Source organism: Triticum urartu, chromosome 1A, assembly GCF_056163025.1.
Source record: "Triticum urartu cultivar PI428250 chromosome 1A, HENAU_Tu73, whole genome shotgun sequence".
In the NCBI taxonomy this organism is placed as follows: domain Eukaryota; kingdom Viridiplantae; phylum Streptophyta; class Magnoliopsida; order Poales; family Poaceae; genus Triticum; species Triticum urartu.
The window spans coordinates 52,453,399-52,470,438 of record NC_141873.1 but is presented as its reverse complement, the minus strand read 5'-3'; the positions used below and the strand labels follow the sequence as shown (position 1 = coordinate 52,470,438).

The 17,040-nt window shown below is 51.9% G+C and overlaps 1 pseudogene; it reads left to right on the top strand.

Annotated features, from left to right (window-relative positions):
* The first annotated feature begins 5,751 nt into the window (after window positions 1-5,751).
* Window positions 5,752-7,350, top strand: LOC147989937 (uncharacterized; annotated as a pseudogene).
* Window positions 7,351-17,040: the final 9,690 nt, after the last annotated feature.

The following is a 17,040-nucleotide window of genomic DNA, read 5'->3' as shown; positions in this document are numbered from 1 at the left end:
GATCACTATGTCATCCATATAAGCTTCCATATTTCTATGGAGCTGGGGTTCAAAACCAATCTGGACCGCCCTCGCAAACGTTGAACCAACACTCTTCAGCCCGAAAGGCATCCGCATGAAACAATACGTACCACATGGGGTGATGAATGCTGTTTTCTCTTCGTCTTCTCTTGTCATGAAGATCTGGTGGTAGCCGGAGTAGGCATCGAGGAATGACAACAGATGACACCCAGCTGTGGAGTCAACAATCTGGTCGATGCGCGACAATGGGAAGGGGTCCTTAGGACAAGCCTTATTGATATTTGTGTAATCAATACACAGCCTCCACTTCCCATTAGCCTTGCACACTACGATCGGATTGGCCAACCACGTTGGATGGAGCACTCCTCTTACCAAACTCGCTGCTTCCAGTTTCTGGATCTCCTCTGTGATGAACTCTTGTCGTTCCAAAGCTTGCTTTCTGACCTTCTACTTGACGGGCCGCGCATGAGGACAGACAGCAAGGTGGTGCTCAATCACCTCCCTGGGAACGCCGGGGATGTAGGAATCTTGCCATGCAAACACATCGACATTCGCCTGCAGGAAGGTGACAAGTGCGTCTTCCTATTTGTCGTCAAGGGTGGAGCTTATGGTGAAAGCCCCTCCCGTGCCGTCCTCATTGACAGAAACCTTCTTGGATCCCGGCGGTATGGCCCTGGGCTTCTTGTTTCCGCTGGTGGAGCTCTCTGGCACGTCCTCGACGGGAGCGCTACACTCCGAAGAGGTGCGCTTGCCGGAGTGGGTGTCCGAGGTCTCAGCGGTCTTCTTCTTATTCTTCCCTCCCAGGGTCTCAGCGGCAGGAGCAAGTGCCCTAGTGGCGGCAGCAGCTGCAACTGCTTGCTGGTATAGTTGGTCAGCGCAAATTAGCGCATCTTTCTTATCGGAGGGGATGGTGATGATCGTCACAGGTCCTGGCATCTTCAGGGTGTTGTAGGCATAGTGTGACGCCGCCATGAACTTGGCCAGCGCTGGGCGGCCAAGGATCCCGTTGTAGGGCAAGGGGATCATGGCAACATCAAACATGATCCTCTTCGTCCTGTAGTTCAGATCGCTTCCAAAAGTCACGGGCAGCGTGACCTTTCCCTTAGGTTGGCTTCTTCCCGGGTTGACCCCCTGAAATGTGCCCGTCTCTTCGAGGTCTCCATCAGGAATCTGCAGCTTCTCGATCACGGCAGGCGAGATCAAGTTCAGACCGGCCCCGCCATCGACTAGCATCTTTGTCACCTTGAGGATGCATATTGTTGGTGAAACCAACAATGGCAAGCACCCAACCGCAATAGTGCGATCAGGGTGATCCTCAGTGTCAAAAATGATAGGTGTGCTGGACCACTTCAGCGGCCTTTGGGCATCAACCTACGGCTCTGCCACTGTAATCTCTCGCGCCCACTGTTTAAGCTGGCGGTGAGAAGTATGCAGCAAGGCGCCGCCGTCGATGCACATGGCCTCTGTAGCGTTCTGAAACTCTAGGTCACCGGATTCGTCATCCTCTTCGTGATCGTCGTCTTCTGGATTTTTGTCACGGCCCCGGGCGGGCCTCTCCTGTTGTTTATCCTTGCTGCGACGGCCTGCCTGGTCGTCACGCTTCTTGCGGGACCCCTTAGCACCGTCTTGGCCCTTCTCCTTGTCCCGCCTCTCATATTCAGCCCTCTGCTTCTCAGCGAGGAGCTCAACCTGTCGGCAGTCTTGGAGAGCATGGACCTTGGTGCGATGGATCTTGAAGTATCGCTTGTCGGAATTTCCTGGCTTCTCGGCAACCGCCAAGGCTCGGCAGGCGACACATCCGGCAATTTCCTTGCCGGGGTCATCTGGCTTGGTCTTCTTGGTGGAGCCGGCGTCATCAGATCCCTCGACGGCAAGCACGGCTTTACCTTTGCGCTTCCTGTTGTGGCGCCGGCCCTTCTTCGCCGGGGCGGCAGTATCTTCATCTGAGGAGTCGGTTTCCACGCCGGCGTCTTTGTCGGGGTACTTCCTTCCCTCTTCAGCCCGAGCACATCTGTCAGCAAGAACATACAGTTCTGCTACATCTTTCACCTTGTTCATTGCCAGCTCTTCGCGCATCTTGCGGTTACGCACGTTCTAATGGAACGCGCTGATGATGGCGGCAGGGTGAACATCAGGGATATTGTACTGTATCCGGCTGAACCTCTGTATATACTTGCGGAGACTCTCCCTCCTTTCTGAGGAATGACGTGCAGGTCGCTCGCTTGGCCATGGGCTTGGTGGCCTCCAGTAAAGGCGCCCACAAACTCATGGCACGAATCCGACCAGGAGGAAATAGAGTCTACCGGCAAGTGCATCAACCATGACATGGCGTTGGGTTTAAGAGCCAACGGAAAGTAATTCGCAAGCACCTTATCGTCGCGGGCTCCGGCAGCTTGCACCGCAATGGTGTAGATGCTGAGGAACTCGGACGGGTGGGTCTTGCCGCTGTACTTTTCGCCCACGTCAGGTTTGCAGGTGCGGTGAGTGGGCCACTGGAACTGCCGCAGCTCACGGGTAAAAGTCGGACAGCCTACCTCGTAAGGTAGGCCTCTAGGGCTCTCCGGTGCTGGGTGGTTCACATCAGGCCATGCTTGCCTGTCTGACTGGTGGCGCGCTCCGCGCCGGCGCTCGATAGTGGTCATGTTCTCGTTCCTGAAGGACATGGCGCTGGTCACAGTGGGTCCGCGGGTCGGACGACGCTATGGAGATTTCGTCGCCCGCAACCTCGCGACGGGCTGGCGTCCGCGGTACCGGGCGAGGAGGAGGCGAGTGCACCGTGGTCGCGGCGCCGCCGGTTTTCCTGCCACTCGTGCGTGGGACTCTGTCGGAGCGTCGACCCGGGGGATCCACCGGACTCGGTTCGTATTTGCACCGCAACAAGGCTTCGGATAGTGGCTCTCCATTCGTCGAGTTTCCTCGTAGTGGGAGGAAAATCGAGGAGCAACTGCGCGCGCGCCAGGTCTTCTGCTGGCGTTGGTGGCAGCAAAACATGCATGGATCGCGACGCGCTTCGACTTCTGACCATGTCAGAAGGAGCTCTATCATGACCCCGCGGTCGCATGCCATCTCCACCAGCGCCTCGGCGAGTGGGCAGGTCTTCTACCTCCCGGGAGTGGCGCTCGGGGCTCTTCGCGCGGCGACGCCCGGGGTCTTCGGCGTGATTACGCCGTTCGTCGTAGGCCGCTTGAGAGGAGCGCGCCGTCGGCGCTGGCGTGGGAGTCTTGGAGGCCCTCGCATCGCCTTCGGGCGGGGTGGCAGCGATCTCGGAAGGCCCCGCGCTACCCGCGGAGGGTCTGGCTCCGTCTTTGGGTTTGGCGGCGTGCGGCCCGTTACCAGGCGCACGAACATCGCCGCCTCCCAAGCTCCGGCTGCTGGGACGGTGTTGGTGTTCGCGAACGGCGCCCCGGGTCCTTTCTACGACCGGTCCGCTGCTCGCCCGTGTCGGGACGGGATGTTCGGCTTCTGAAGGGCCAACCGCCACCGTCGTCTTCTTCTTGGGCGCCATGACGATGAAGAAGCGTCGAACTAACTACTAAAGCCGATTCTCACCGCCGAGCGCGCCCCCTACCTGGCGTGCCAAAGATGTCGGTGGGAACGACACCTATGGGATCACAAGAATCGCTACTACGGTTGCGGGGCGCGGGGTCGTGAGAAGAGCGGATCAAACAGATAGCACATGGTTCGTTTATCCAGGTTCAGGCCGCGGGGATGCGTAAAACCCTACTCCTGCTTTGGTGGATTGTATATCTGTGTTCTTGAGCTAGCTATGGGGCGTGAGGAGCTCCAAAAAGCCGAATCCTCCTCCTGGTCGCCTCGGGCCTCCTTTTATAGGAAAAGGGGTAGCCACAGTGGCACACAGGAGGTGGAAAGGGAAAAGTGATGTGAGGTTATCCCTCGCATTACATGACAAGGCGCATTTAATGCGTCTTACCCAGGTGTCCTTGCTTTATCGGGGACGGGGGAGAGCCTTGTCTCGTCCGTTGCCGCTCCCTCTCGTGTTGACACACGCCCTAGCCAGCGGCGCCCGCGGTGCCATGTAGGTAGGTAGGCAGCTGAGGTGGCGCAATGGTGGGTCTCGACGAAGATCCGCATGCCACTACGCAGGTGCCTGCCCAGCTGGTTGGGTCGGCAGCCGCATGCGAACGGCGGTGCAGGTTTGACTGGCGTGGGCCTGATGGTGGCCCAACGGGTGTTCTTGGCAAGGGCCTTGCCGGGGCCCCGGCAAGGGTCTTGTCGTGGCGCCTGCTGTCATCCCCGGCAAGGCTCTTGCCGGGGGCCTTGTTGTCCTCCTTGGCTGGGATCCCGCCAAGGATGATCATCTTCTAAAGGGTGTATCTGATCTTGAATGCCTTCACAAACATCTGCATACCACCATGGGGATGTCTCCCGAATCCTTGCCCCATGGGGGCAGTGGACTCAAGGGTGACTCACTCCGTAGGCGTGGGGCGAGCTGCCACGGCAAGGGTCTTGCCGGGTTTGCTAAAACCGCCTCCCGGCAAGGATCTTGCCGGGGGGGTCCGCTCCGTCCCCTTTGCTCTTTGTGTTCTTGGTCTTGGCGTCGTTCTGCTTCTCCTAAGCTTCGGCCTTACCTTGGCTCACCTCCCTCGCCTTTGCTCAGTGTGTGGTGGTGCCCGTGGCTCAGACTGCCCGTGCACAGTTATAAGGGTATAAAAAGTGTACCCCTCTTTTTGTACACCGACAAAATGGATTATTAATAATAGGGCAATTAGCTTGTTAATTGGGTTTTCCTATTGCAAACGGTTACTGATAAAACACCATGGGCGATGACCTCAGGCAACACACACAGTTTCTAGGAATAAACCGTGTTAGATCAATGAACAATCACACACGACATTCTCTTGAAAATCGTTTGCGTTACGCCACCTTGCGCAAACGTTTTCCTTGGAGTGACTGTGTGGGATGTATATACGAATGGAAACGTTTAGCGGGGACTAGCTGTGTGGGATGTACTTACGACCAGAAACGATTTTGCCTGTATAATTGTATTTTTTAGCACTACTGTACGTATAACCGTATTTGGTCGCTCGCCGGTCGCACACGACCTCATTTTGCCGAGCGTGTGTGCCAGGAGGGCATATCCCCGACGGTTTCTGGGTCGTGTGGGAAGGACCCCCCTATCGCCCACACTCACTAGGTGACGGTTCTGAATGCCGTCGCGGAAAAGAGTTAAAAACCGTTTGTATAGTACTGACGTGTACTAGTGTTTGTTTCAGTGATCTATTCCATATCCTTTCAGTGGCAAGTTGGTAAGTTTATTTAGTACATGGATTTTGTGTCAGCCATCATTTATTTCACTGCCTGTCTCTATATATTGCAATTCTGTTTGGCTGTGTGCTTTGTTTCTAGAGCGGAGCAGTAGCTACTCCACTGCACTTTTATTTTTGTAGTAGCAGAAGCAAATTAACATGTTCCACTTCTATACAAAGGGCAGCAGCAACATATTAACATTATAATCTATTTTGTTTGTGTCGGCGGATATCCACTAGTTGACCCAGCCCTCTGTATACACGTCCTAGTCTTCCCCCTCTCTGTGCACTAGGTGCACGATCTCCACCTGTGCACGACTGCACAACGGCTATAATCTGAAACTGTATATATGCATCGGCATGCACCACAGTGCATTGCATTCTCCTGTTCCCTGTCAATATGGTATCAGATGGCGTCTACCTCCTGAGCCTGTAACTCCTCTTCCACTGTCGTTCTGCACCGCACTCCTCTCGCCATGGCCACACCACCTCCGACTCCCCCTCCCCCTCCGGCCAGCCATGGCCCGACCACTCCCCTTCGGGCCCCAGTCACCTCCACCCCCCTGCTCAACCCGTCCGCGCTAGCCAACTCCATGCGTGGCGGCGCCCTCTTCCTTCGTGAGCCTGACAGCACTCCATCTGCTGCGATGGCAGCCCTCGCGTCACCTCTGGCCGGGATCTTCATCAACCAACATGTCCCGCTTGTGCTCACCCTGACGCTGCCAAACTACACCCAGTGGTGCACCCTCTTTGAGGTCATGTTCGCCAAGAGCGGCGTCACCGACCACATCGTGGACCCACCTCGTGCGGCAGCGCCGTACTGGCCCCAAGACGACGCCCACATTGTATCATGGTTGTACAACCGGGTCAGCCCGGAAATCTTCGGCCTTGTTCACCAACAAAATGCCACTGTTGCACAGCTCTGGGCCTCCATCGCCACCTTGTTCCTGGAGAACGCCAAGCATCAGGCCGTCTTCCTTGCTACAGAGGTCCACCGGATCGAGTAGGGGTCCTCCTCTATCATTGCCTACTTCGCCCGCCTGAAAGACTGTGCTGACCGCCTGGCCGACCTCGGTGAGCCCGTGACTGACCAGGACCAGGTACTCAACATGTTTCGTGGTCCCGTCCCTCACCTCCACTACGCCATCCCGATTCTCACCATGCAGCGGCCGCTTCCCACCTTCCTTGCTAGCCGCGCCATTATGCTTCTGGAGGAGAGCCGTGACACTGCACAAGGCGCCGGCTCCACCGACATGGCCCTCCACGCCGCGCGCTCGCTAGCCTCTGGTGCCTCGGGTGGCAGCAGCTCTGGCAGGGGCGGCCGCTCCAACAACAACAACAGCGGCGGCGGCCGCCGCTACAAGGGCAAGGGCAAGACCTCTGCCAACCATGGCAGGGGCAGCGGCGGCAACTCCGGCGGGGGCTCCTACCACAACACCTCGTCGTCGCGCCCTCCTACGCTAGCCTCGGCACCCTGGACTGGCATGGTTCATGTCTAGGCGATGCCATGGCGTCCCCATGCCCCGCGCTATGGCATCCTGGGTGCACGTCTCGGCGCGCCTCCTCCGTTCGCGGGTACCGCGGCACACTACCCGACGGCGGCGCGCTACGGCTCCCCTGCACCCTACGCGTCGGCGCCACCCTACAACGCGCCTGCCGCGCCATCATGGGACCAGACGACCCTCATCCATGCCTTGAATAGCATGTCCATGCAGCAGCCCGTCCCGCCAACCTCCGCTGGTGGCGAGTGGTACCTCGACACAGGCGCTACGTCGCACATGGCCTCGTCCTCAGGTATGCTCGCAACCTCTCACCCCACTGCTCTCTCTCACATAGTTTTTGGCAACGGATCGTCCTTGCCTGTCACACACTCCGGCCACCAGATCCTCCCCACTACATCTTCTCCACTCTCCCTCCGAAATGTTCTTGTCTGCCCAAACATAATCAAAAATCTCATCTCTGTTAAAACCCTCGCTCGCGATAATCCCGTTAATGTTGAGTTTGATGACCTTGGTTTTTCTGCCAAGGAACGACGCACAAAGAAGGTGATCCTCCGATGTGATGATGACGGCGAGCTCTACTCCGTCACCACAACCCCCACACACCACAGCCTTGTCGCTGCTACCATGGATCTCTGGCACCAACGTCTCGGTCACCCGGGACGCGATGCCTTGGTGACCACTCTGCGGCAAGCATCGCCCTCTACAGTCGCTGCACCTGCCCACACCTGCCGTGCCTATCAATTAGGGAAAAACACTAGAATACCATTTACAGATTCGCAACATGTATCCTACCTTCCTTTTCAACTAGTTCATTGTGATGTGTGGACCTCGCCTGTACAAAGCTTATCTGGATACAAATACTACCTAGTTGTGCTTAATGATTATAGTCACTTTGTCTGGACATTCCCTCTTCGTGCTAAATCTGACGTTCTCCCTAGCTTTCTCACAATTCAAACCCTCGTCTCTCACCACTTTAACCTAAACATTCTAACACTTCAAACAGATAATGGGCGCGAATTCGACAATCACTCAAGCCGCGAGTTTTTCTCCACACACGGCATTGCTCTATGCATGTCGTGTCCTTACACCAGCCCACAAAATGGCCGCGCCGAGCGTATCTTACGAACCCTAAACGACACTATCCGCAGCCTACTAATCCACGCCTCCATGCCATTTACCTTCTCGGTCGAAGCACTGAACACTGCCACCTTCGTTCTCAACTCCGTTCTACCTGCTCTACGGTGCCCACCCAGACTACACAAACATGCGCGTGTTTGGGTGCCTATGCTAAACTAACACCACGGCCGCTGCTGCTCATAAACTCGCTCCCCGATCGACAGCATGTGTTTTTCTCGGCTACTTGCCGGACCACAAAGGGTACCGTTGCTACAATCGATCGACTGGCCGCGTTCTCACTTCACGCCACGTCTTCTTCGATGAGAGCTCTTTCCCCTACCACATCACTGAAACCACACAACCTGCGTCGGCTGATGATGATGACCACTATCAGTCACCTAGTCCTCGAGATCGTCGGACCGTGTATAGTGCCTCACCAGCTCCCAACCCTCCTGCGCCCTCGACACCTCAGTGTCAGTCACCACCAGCACTCTAGCCCTGCCGATCGCCCACTCCATCTCCCTCCCCGCGCACACCTCCGAGCAACGACACCACATCGCCAACCCCGCCACCCCCTCCCCCTCCCGCCAAACCCACACAATCCCACGCGCCCCCGGTGCCCACACACCACATGGTCACCCGTGGGATGAACGGCATCTTCCAGCCCAACCCCAAGTATGCGCTCCAATCTCACACAACCACCATTTCCCCCATACCCAAATCCGTGAGCACGGCATTGCGCGATCCGTTTTGGCTAACTGCTATGCAGGAGGAGTACAGGGAGTTGATGGCGAACAACACATGGACGCTAGTGCCGCGCCCACCCGGTGCCAACATTGTCACTGGGAAATGGCTGTTCCGGCGCAAGCTCAAGGCTGATGGCTCCCTGGATCGATACAAAGCCAGGTGGGTGGTCCGTGGCATCTCACAACGACCGGGCGTGGACTTTGACGAAACCTTCAGCCCTGTCGTCAAGTCTGCTACTATTCGTGCCATGCTCGCCATTGCCGCGTCGCGAGACTAGCCCATCCATCAAATGGACGTGAATAATGCCTTTGTTCATGGGCAGCTGGCCGAGCGCGTCTACTGTCAACAACCTGCCGGCTTCGTCGACCACGACCACCCCAACTACGTCTGCCTCCTCGACAAGTCTCTGTACGGCCTCAAGCAGGCTCCCCATGCCTGGTTCGACCGGTTCGCCGCGTTCCTGTGCACGGTCGGCTTCACGGCGGCATGCTCCGACCTGTCGTTGTTCGTGTACCACTCCGATGGCGGCATGGCGTACCTCCTCCTGTACGTCGACGACATCGTGCTCACCGCCTCGTCGAGCTGTCTTCTACAACACATCCAGCAGCGCCTCTTCTCCGAGTTCTCGATGAAGGACCTCAGTCCGCTACACTACTTCCTCGGTATCAGCGTCACGCGTAGCAGCTCTGGCTTCTTCCTGTCGCAGCACAAATACGCAGAGGAGCTCTTGGACCGCGCCAACATGACCACGTGCAAGGCCTCGCCGACGCCCGTGGACACTCATGCCAAGCTGTCCGCATCCGATGGCTCTCCTGTTGCAGATTCCTCGAAGTACAGAAGCCTGGTCGGGGCGCTCCAGTACCTCACCATGACTCGCCCTGACCTCGCCTATGCAGTCCAGCAAGCATGCCTCCATATGCATGATCCGTGGGACCAGCACTTAGCGCTCGTCAAGCGCATACTACGGTACCTGCAGGGGACGACGACGCACGGTCTACACCTACATCGCTCGCAGGCACTCGACCTTGTCGCCTATTCGGACGCCGACTGGGCCGGTTGCCCGGACACGCGACGGTCCACCTCCGGCTATACCGTCATCCTCGGTGATGCCCTGATCTCTTGGTCCTCGAAGCGTCAAGTCACGGTGTCCAGATCAAGTGCGGAGGCCAAATATCATGCTGTCGCCAACGTCGTTGCCGAGTGTTGCTGGCTGAGGCAACTTCTGGGAGAGCTGCACGTCGACGTCCCCAAGGCCACGGTCGTGTACTGTGACAACATGGCAGCCAACCCTGTTCATCACCGGCGTACCAAGCACATCGAACTCGACATACATTTTTTTCGGGAGAAGGTGGCACTTGGCGAGCTTCGCGTTCTACACGTCCCAACCACGCAGCCGTATGCCGACGTGATGACAAAGTGGTTACCTACGGCTGCATTTGAAGAATTCAGGTACAACTTGTGCATCTGGCCACCGGACGCTCAAACTGCGGCGGGGTGTCAGCGGATATCCACTGGTTGACACAGCCCTCTGTATACACGTCCTAGTCTTCCCCCTCTCTGCGCACTAGGCGCACGATCCCCACCTGTGCACGACTGCACAACGGCTGTACTCTGAAACTGTATATATGCAGAGCTAATGCATTGGCATGCACCACAGTGCATTGCATTATCCTGTTCCCTGTCAATAGTTTGATGTATCAACAGATTAACATTATAATCCTAACTACACCCACCCACCTTGTATCAGTCTCAAAATATGGCCAGCATGCCTCCTCTCTCTTTAAGAACCAGTCACTTAACTTTGAATCACTTAGCAGTATACATTATTATTTCCCTGTTCTTAACGCAGTCACTTGATGAAAGCAACATGCTTCACGACTATATAAATGCCCGTGTGTGATCTGACCAATCTATTATGTACACAAATGATCAATCCGGCTAAGCACATTCAGATTCCAACCATGCAAGGTATGAATCCATTGATTCTAAGCATCATGTAATTCCATCTGTTAACCACCAAATACTAACCAATGGGAACTCGTGGAATTGAGAAAGAAGAATAAACCTGAGGAAATATTGAGCGTTCCTTCTTGCATCGTGGCATTGGGCTGGAGTATCACTGCCATGGCGCCATCCCACATCACAGCTTCACCAAGGCAAGGAGCCGGCTTGAATCAATTTTTCATTGCCGCTGGATCACTGTTTCCCTGCCTGGACTCGGCTAGGAGAAGGATGTGGGGATGGCTAAGAATCCCTGCATGCAGGCAGAACGGTTGCAGCAAAAATTGGTAACAAAGAGATGCAAATGATTCTGAAATTCGAACAACAATTAGTCAATCATGAGCATCAATTTAGCAAATAAACGTAATGAAGAAATATGGAATGTGAAGCAATGAGTATATATGCTCCCTTCAGGACCGGCATGGAAAAGCTGGGGAGGCCTCTATAGCAATCTTGAAGTCACATTTGCACCCGTCCGGAGGAGGATACTTGGATGTGTTGCAGCCGTGAATGTGCCAGTGATCTCGACCGATGTAGCGCCAGGGAAGTGGCCGACATCAAGGTGTAGGAGTAAGAGCCAGTGAGGGAAGGGTCGTGGCCTTGTGCGGGTCGAGGCGCTTGAGGATTCCATGAAGGAGGTTGTCGGGGACTGCCGCCGCTTCTTCCATTTGTTGGAACACCTCATCGTCCATGGAACACCTCTGCTCTATGTGATGTCCTCGTCCCCGTCCACCTGTGGCTCCAACGGTGGCCGGCAAGGTGGCTGCGGGGCTCAGCCGCTCAGGGGGCATAGCGAGGCGTCTAGGACGTCTAGCTAGCTCGTAGAGATTGGGGGTTTGGTCTCCGGCAGTGGCTGGCAAGCTCGCTAGGGCCACGAAGGCGGCTAGCCCCATCAGCACAAGATCCACGGCGGCTCGGTGATGGTGGCGCCTCCGGGAGAGAGGATCAACCACTAGTAGAAAAAGGGTAAAATATGAAGCACATTAGTGCCGGTTTGAATTTGAGCCGGCACTAATGTGTGCATTAGTGCCGGTTCCAACAGCTAGCCGACCGCTGATCATTAGTATCGGTTCATGGCGAACCTTTAGCACCGGTTCGTGCCACGAACAGGTACTAAAGTGAGTGGTGGCAGGATGTTGTCAGTCCGGGGCCCCTCCAGCACCTTTAGTACCGGGTCGTATCACAAACCGATACTAAAGGTCATCCTACATAGACCATTTGTCCACCCGAGCTCGCTCTGTTCTTCCTCTTTTCCCTCTCCTCTCTGTTCTTTTCCCTCTTCCTCTCAAGCTCATCACACATTTTTCTCAAAATTTTTCAAGATTTGAAGGCCCCCATCCATTCAAATGATCACAAAGGTTAGCAACTTTGTCCTTTCATCTCTCATTGCTATATTAGCTCGTGCAATGCTTTATATAGTGATTGATTTTTGAGTTTAGTAATTCGGGAGGAATTATATATATGTGCTAGTATTTGATTTATATGCAATTTGAGGTCAAAAATAACACTTAGTTTGCATATTTAGGTGTGGTTTACTTAGTGCCTTCTAAATCTCCGTCATAACCACCGTCGATCGCCCGCAATGTCCCGTCGCCGGCACTACCTTGTGGTGAGCCTCTTGTTCATGAAGTTTTATATAAAAAAATTGATGTTTGTGTGATTTGGATATATAGTTACTCGTATAATTATCTTACCCATACGTTGTTTGTTATACATAGTGCCATGGTTTTGATATCCGTCCGCGTCGGCCCTCGTCCGGGTTATGATTCGGATGTGGTATATTCTCTTTTAAAACTATTCATTGCATTTTGTGTTTATGACAAATTATGCCCATCAAGTTGACATAGATATTTGTATGTACGAGGTAGTTGAACCGGAAATTCCAACCGACCGTATTGTCGAGAGGTTAAATTTAGTTGAAAGAGAAAACGAGGATTTGAAGGAAAAATTGAAAATAATTGAGAGGGAGAAGATGGAATTGGAGTTGCATGTTGTCGATGTCGTCGATGATCACAAGATTAAGATGGAGAAAATGCGCTTGAAGATTAGAATGATTAGAAAATATGCCATTTATAGTGAGGCTTGGTATCATTATGCTATTGGATCAATTGTTACCTTAGTTGCGATCTTGATCGCATTGGTTGTTGCATTTAAATTCTTTAGCTAGAGAGTTATTTGTTTGTTGCATTTAAGTGTTGTATGATATTTATGTATGAACTTTATGTATTGTATTAATTTGGTGTTTTCGGTGCTGTGTATTGAAGATGAGCCGGCAATGGATGTACGATGACCGATGCTCTCCCGAGTTCATTAATGGCGTGCCTACTTTTCTGCTTGCGGCTGAGGCAAACAAGCGGGCGCATGGTTTTATGCCTTGTCCATGTGCTGGCTGTAAGAATGGTCACAATTACTCTACGTCAAGAACCGTTCACGTCCACCTGTTTGAGTCCGGTTTCATGCCCCACTATAATGTTTGGACCAAGCATGGAGAAAGAGGGGTTATGATGGAAGAAAATGAAGAAGAAGAGGACGACGACAGCTATCCTGGCCATGGGTTCCCTGAATACGATGATACAACAATGAGGGAAGAAGCTGAGCCGGTAATGCGGGAAGAAGCTGAGCCGGCAATGCGGAAGAAGCTGAAGAAGAGGCATCGGATGAGCCCATTGATGATCTAGGTCGGGCCATTGCCGATGCAAAGAGAAACTGCGCAAGTGATTTGGAGAAGAAGAAGTTGCAACGCATGTTAGAGGATCACAAAAAATTGTTGTACCTGAATTGCGTAGGTGACAAGAAAAAGCTGGGCACCATGCTGGAATTGCTACAATGGAAGGCAGAGAATGGTGTATCTGACAAGGGATTTGGAATGTTGCTTGTAATGATAAAGAATATTCTTCGAAAGGACAACGAATTTCCTAAGAGTACGTACGAAGAAAAGAAGGCTGTGAGTACGAGGATACATGCATGCCCTAATGATTGCATCCTCTACTGCGGTGAGTACGAGGATTTGAACGCTTGCCCGATATGCGGTGCATTGCGCTATAAGATCAGCCGCGATAACCCTGGTGATGTCGAGGGCGAGCACCCCAGGAAGAAGATTCCTGCCAAGGTGATGTGGTATGCTCCTATAATACCAAGGTTGAAACGTTTGTTCCAAAACAAAGAGCATGCCAAGGCAATGCGATGGCACAGAGAAGACCGTAAGAAAGACGGAAAGTTGAGAGTACCCGCTGACGGGTCGCAGTGGAGAAAAATCAAAAGAAAGTACCGGAAGGAGTTTGCAGATGACGCAAGGAACGTATGGTTTGGTCTAAGCGTAGATGGCATTAACCCTTTTGGGGAGCAGAGCAGCAACCATAGCACCTGGCCTGTGACTCTATGTTTGTATAACCTTCCTCCTTGGTTGTGCATGAAGCGGAAGTTCATTATGATGCCAGTGCTCATCCAAGGCCCTAAGCAACCCGGCAACGGCATTGATGTGTACCTAAGGCCATTAGTTGAAGAACCTTTACAATTGTGGAATGGAACAGGTGTACGTGCGTGGGATGAGCACATGGGGGAAGAATTTGACCTAAAGGCGTTGCTGTTCGTGACCATCAATGATTGGCCTGCTCTCAGCAACCTTTCAGGACAGACAAACAAGGGATACCGCGCATGCACGCACTGTTTGGACGATACCGACAGTATATTTTTGGCTAATTGTAAGAAGAACGTGTACCTGGAACATCGTCAATTTCTTCCGAGCAGGCATCCCGTAAGAAAGAAAGGCAAGCATTTCAAAGGTGAGGCGGATCACCGGACGAAGCCTCGCCACCGTATTGGTGCTGATGTACATGATATGGTCAAGGATTTGAAGGTGGTCTTTGGAAAGGGTCCGAGTGGACAACCTGTTCTGAATGACGGTGACGGACCCGCACCCATGTGGAAGAAGAAATCTATATTTTGGGACCTGCCCTATTGGAAAGTCCTAGAGGTCCTTTCCGCAATCGACGTGATGCACGTGACGAAGAATCTTTGTGTGACCCTGCTTGGCTTCTTGGGTGTGTATGGGAAGACAAAAGATACACCTGAGGCACGGGAGGACCAGCGACGTATGCACGGAAAAGACAGCATACATCAGGGTCATGCAAGCTACGCTGTTACCAAACAAGAGAAGGAAATCTTCTTTGAATGCCTGCTCAGTATTAAGGTACCGTCTATCTTCTCGTCGAATATAAAGGGAACAATAAACATGACAGAGAAAAAGTTTCAGAACCTAAAGTCTCATGACTGCCATGTGATTATGACGCAACTGCTTCCCGTTGCATTGAGGGGGCTTCTACCGGAAAACGTTCGATTAGCCATTGTAAAGATATGTGCATTCCTCAATGCAATCTCGCAGAAGGTAATCGATCCAGAAATCATACCAAGGTTAGAGAATGATTTGGTGCAATGTCTTGTCAATTTCGAGTTGGTGTTCCCACCATGCTTCTTCAACATCATGACACACGTCCTAGTTCACCTATGCGAGGACATTAACATTTTGGGTCCTGTATTTCTACACAATATGTTCCCCTTTGAGAGGTTCATGGGAGTCTTAAAGAAATATGTTCATAACCGTGCTAGGCTAGAAGGAAGCATCTCCAAGGGCCATGAAAATGAGGAGGTCATTGAGTTTTGTGTTAACTTTATTCCTGATCGTAAGCCGATTGGTCATCCTGAATCGCGGCATAAGGGCAGACTGGATGGAAAAGGCACGCTAGGAGGGGAACAAATAATATGTATGGACGGATATTCTCTCACTGAAGCACACTACACAGTTCTACAGAATTCCACCTTGGTGGCTCCGTATATGGATGAACACAAGAATTTGCTACGCTCCAAACACCCGGAGCGGTCTGATGACTGGATTACACATGAACAAACCAGGAGTTTCACCAGCTGGTTGCAGACATGTACCATGCATGACACCTCTATTGAAGATGAAATGTACTTGCTATCCCAGTTACCATCTTCGAATATAATGACTTTCAAAGGGTACGAGATAAATGGCAATACATTTTACACGATCGCCCAAGATAAGAAGAGCACCAACCAAGACAATGGTGTCCGCTTTGATGCAGAAACCAAGACGGGAAAGGAAACATATTATGGTTATATACAGGACATATGGGAACTTGACTATCGACGTGGTTTGAAGGTCCCTTTGTTTCAGTGCAAATGGGTCAATATGGCACGAGGCGGGGTAACGGAAGACCCGTGGTACGGAATGACAATAGTGGATCTCAACAATCTTGCATATGCAGACGAACCATTCATCCTAGACAATGATGTGGCACAGGGTTTTCTATGTGAAGGACATGTCTACCAAGCCGATAAAAAGAAAAGATAAGGAAGTGAATGCATCGTACGATGAGCCAAAGCGGCACATAGTTCTTTATGGGAAGAGAAACATCATGGGAGTGGATGACAAGACAGACATGTCAGGAGATTATGAAAAGTTTGATGAAATTGCTCCATTCACAGTGAATATTGACCCGAGCAACCAGTTAAATGATGAAGATTTTCCATGGCTACGACGCAAAGGGACACACGCGAAGAAAAAGTTTCACACCCAAAGAAAAAGTTTCATCACTTTATTCTGTGTTTGACACCCAGGAGGGAATCTCTGTAATACTTAGGGTAGCTAGTTATGTGTTTTGGCATTTGAAACGCAAAGAAATTTTATGTGCAAGCAAATTCTTTCATGCATTTACTAATTTTTTCAGCTAAATGACCTTGAAATTGAAAAGCATTTTAAATGAACTCGAAAAGGTTGAAAGTTGGCCTGGTATCATAATTTCACCCACATAGCATGTGCAAAAAAGTAGAGAGGGTTACCGCAAACACTGGATGCACTTCGTGTACAAAATGGACAATCTCTTTCGAAGTATCAGGGTTTCAGACAAAAACTCATCCATTACAAAGGCATTTCATTTTTTAAATAACCTAAGCATTACCAAATTGAATATAATTATAAAACACACTAATATTAAATATAAGAAAAAAGAATCATTGAAAAATCTATTTTCAAAGTTAAGTTATTCACAAACTAGTGATTCACACAAATTTCAAATAATTCAAAATTTAAACTATTCAAATTTGTAAACTACCAGTACTAACAGAAAGTTTGTAATTCTTTGTACCTAAAGCAAAAATATTCACAAAGAAACTCTAAATACAGCAAAAAACAACTCAAAAATAAATAAAACGAAAAAATAAGAAAAAAAGCCCACCTACTGCGCCACAGCGGCCTGCATACGACTAGAAACCCAACCTGTTGTTGGGCCAGGATGCAGGCCCACAAAGGCCTAGTAGGCCCACAGGGCAGCACAGAACATTTAGGCCCAGTAGCCCTGCTTTGGAGA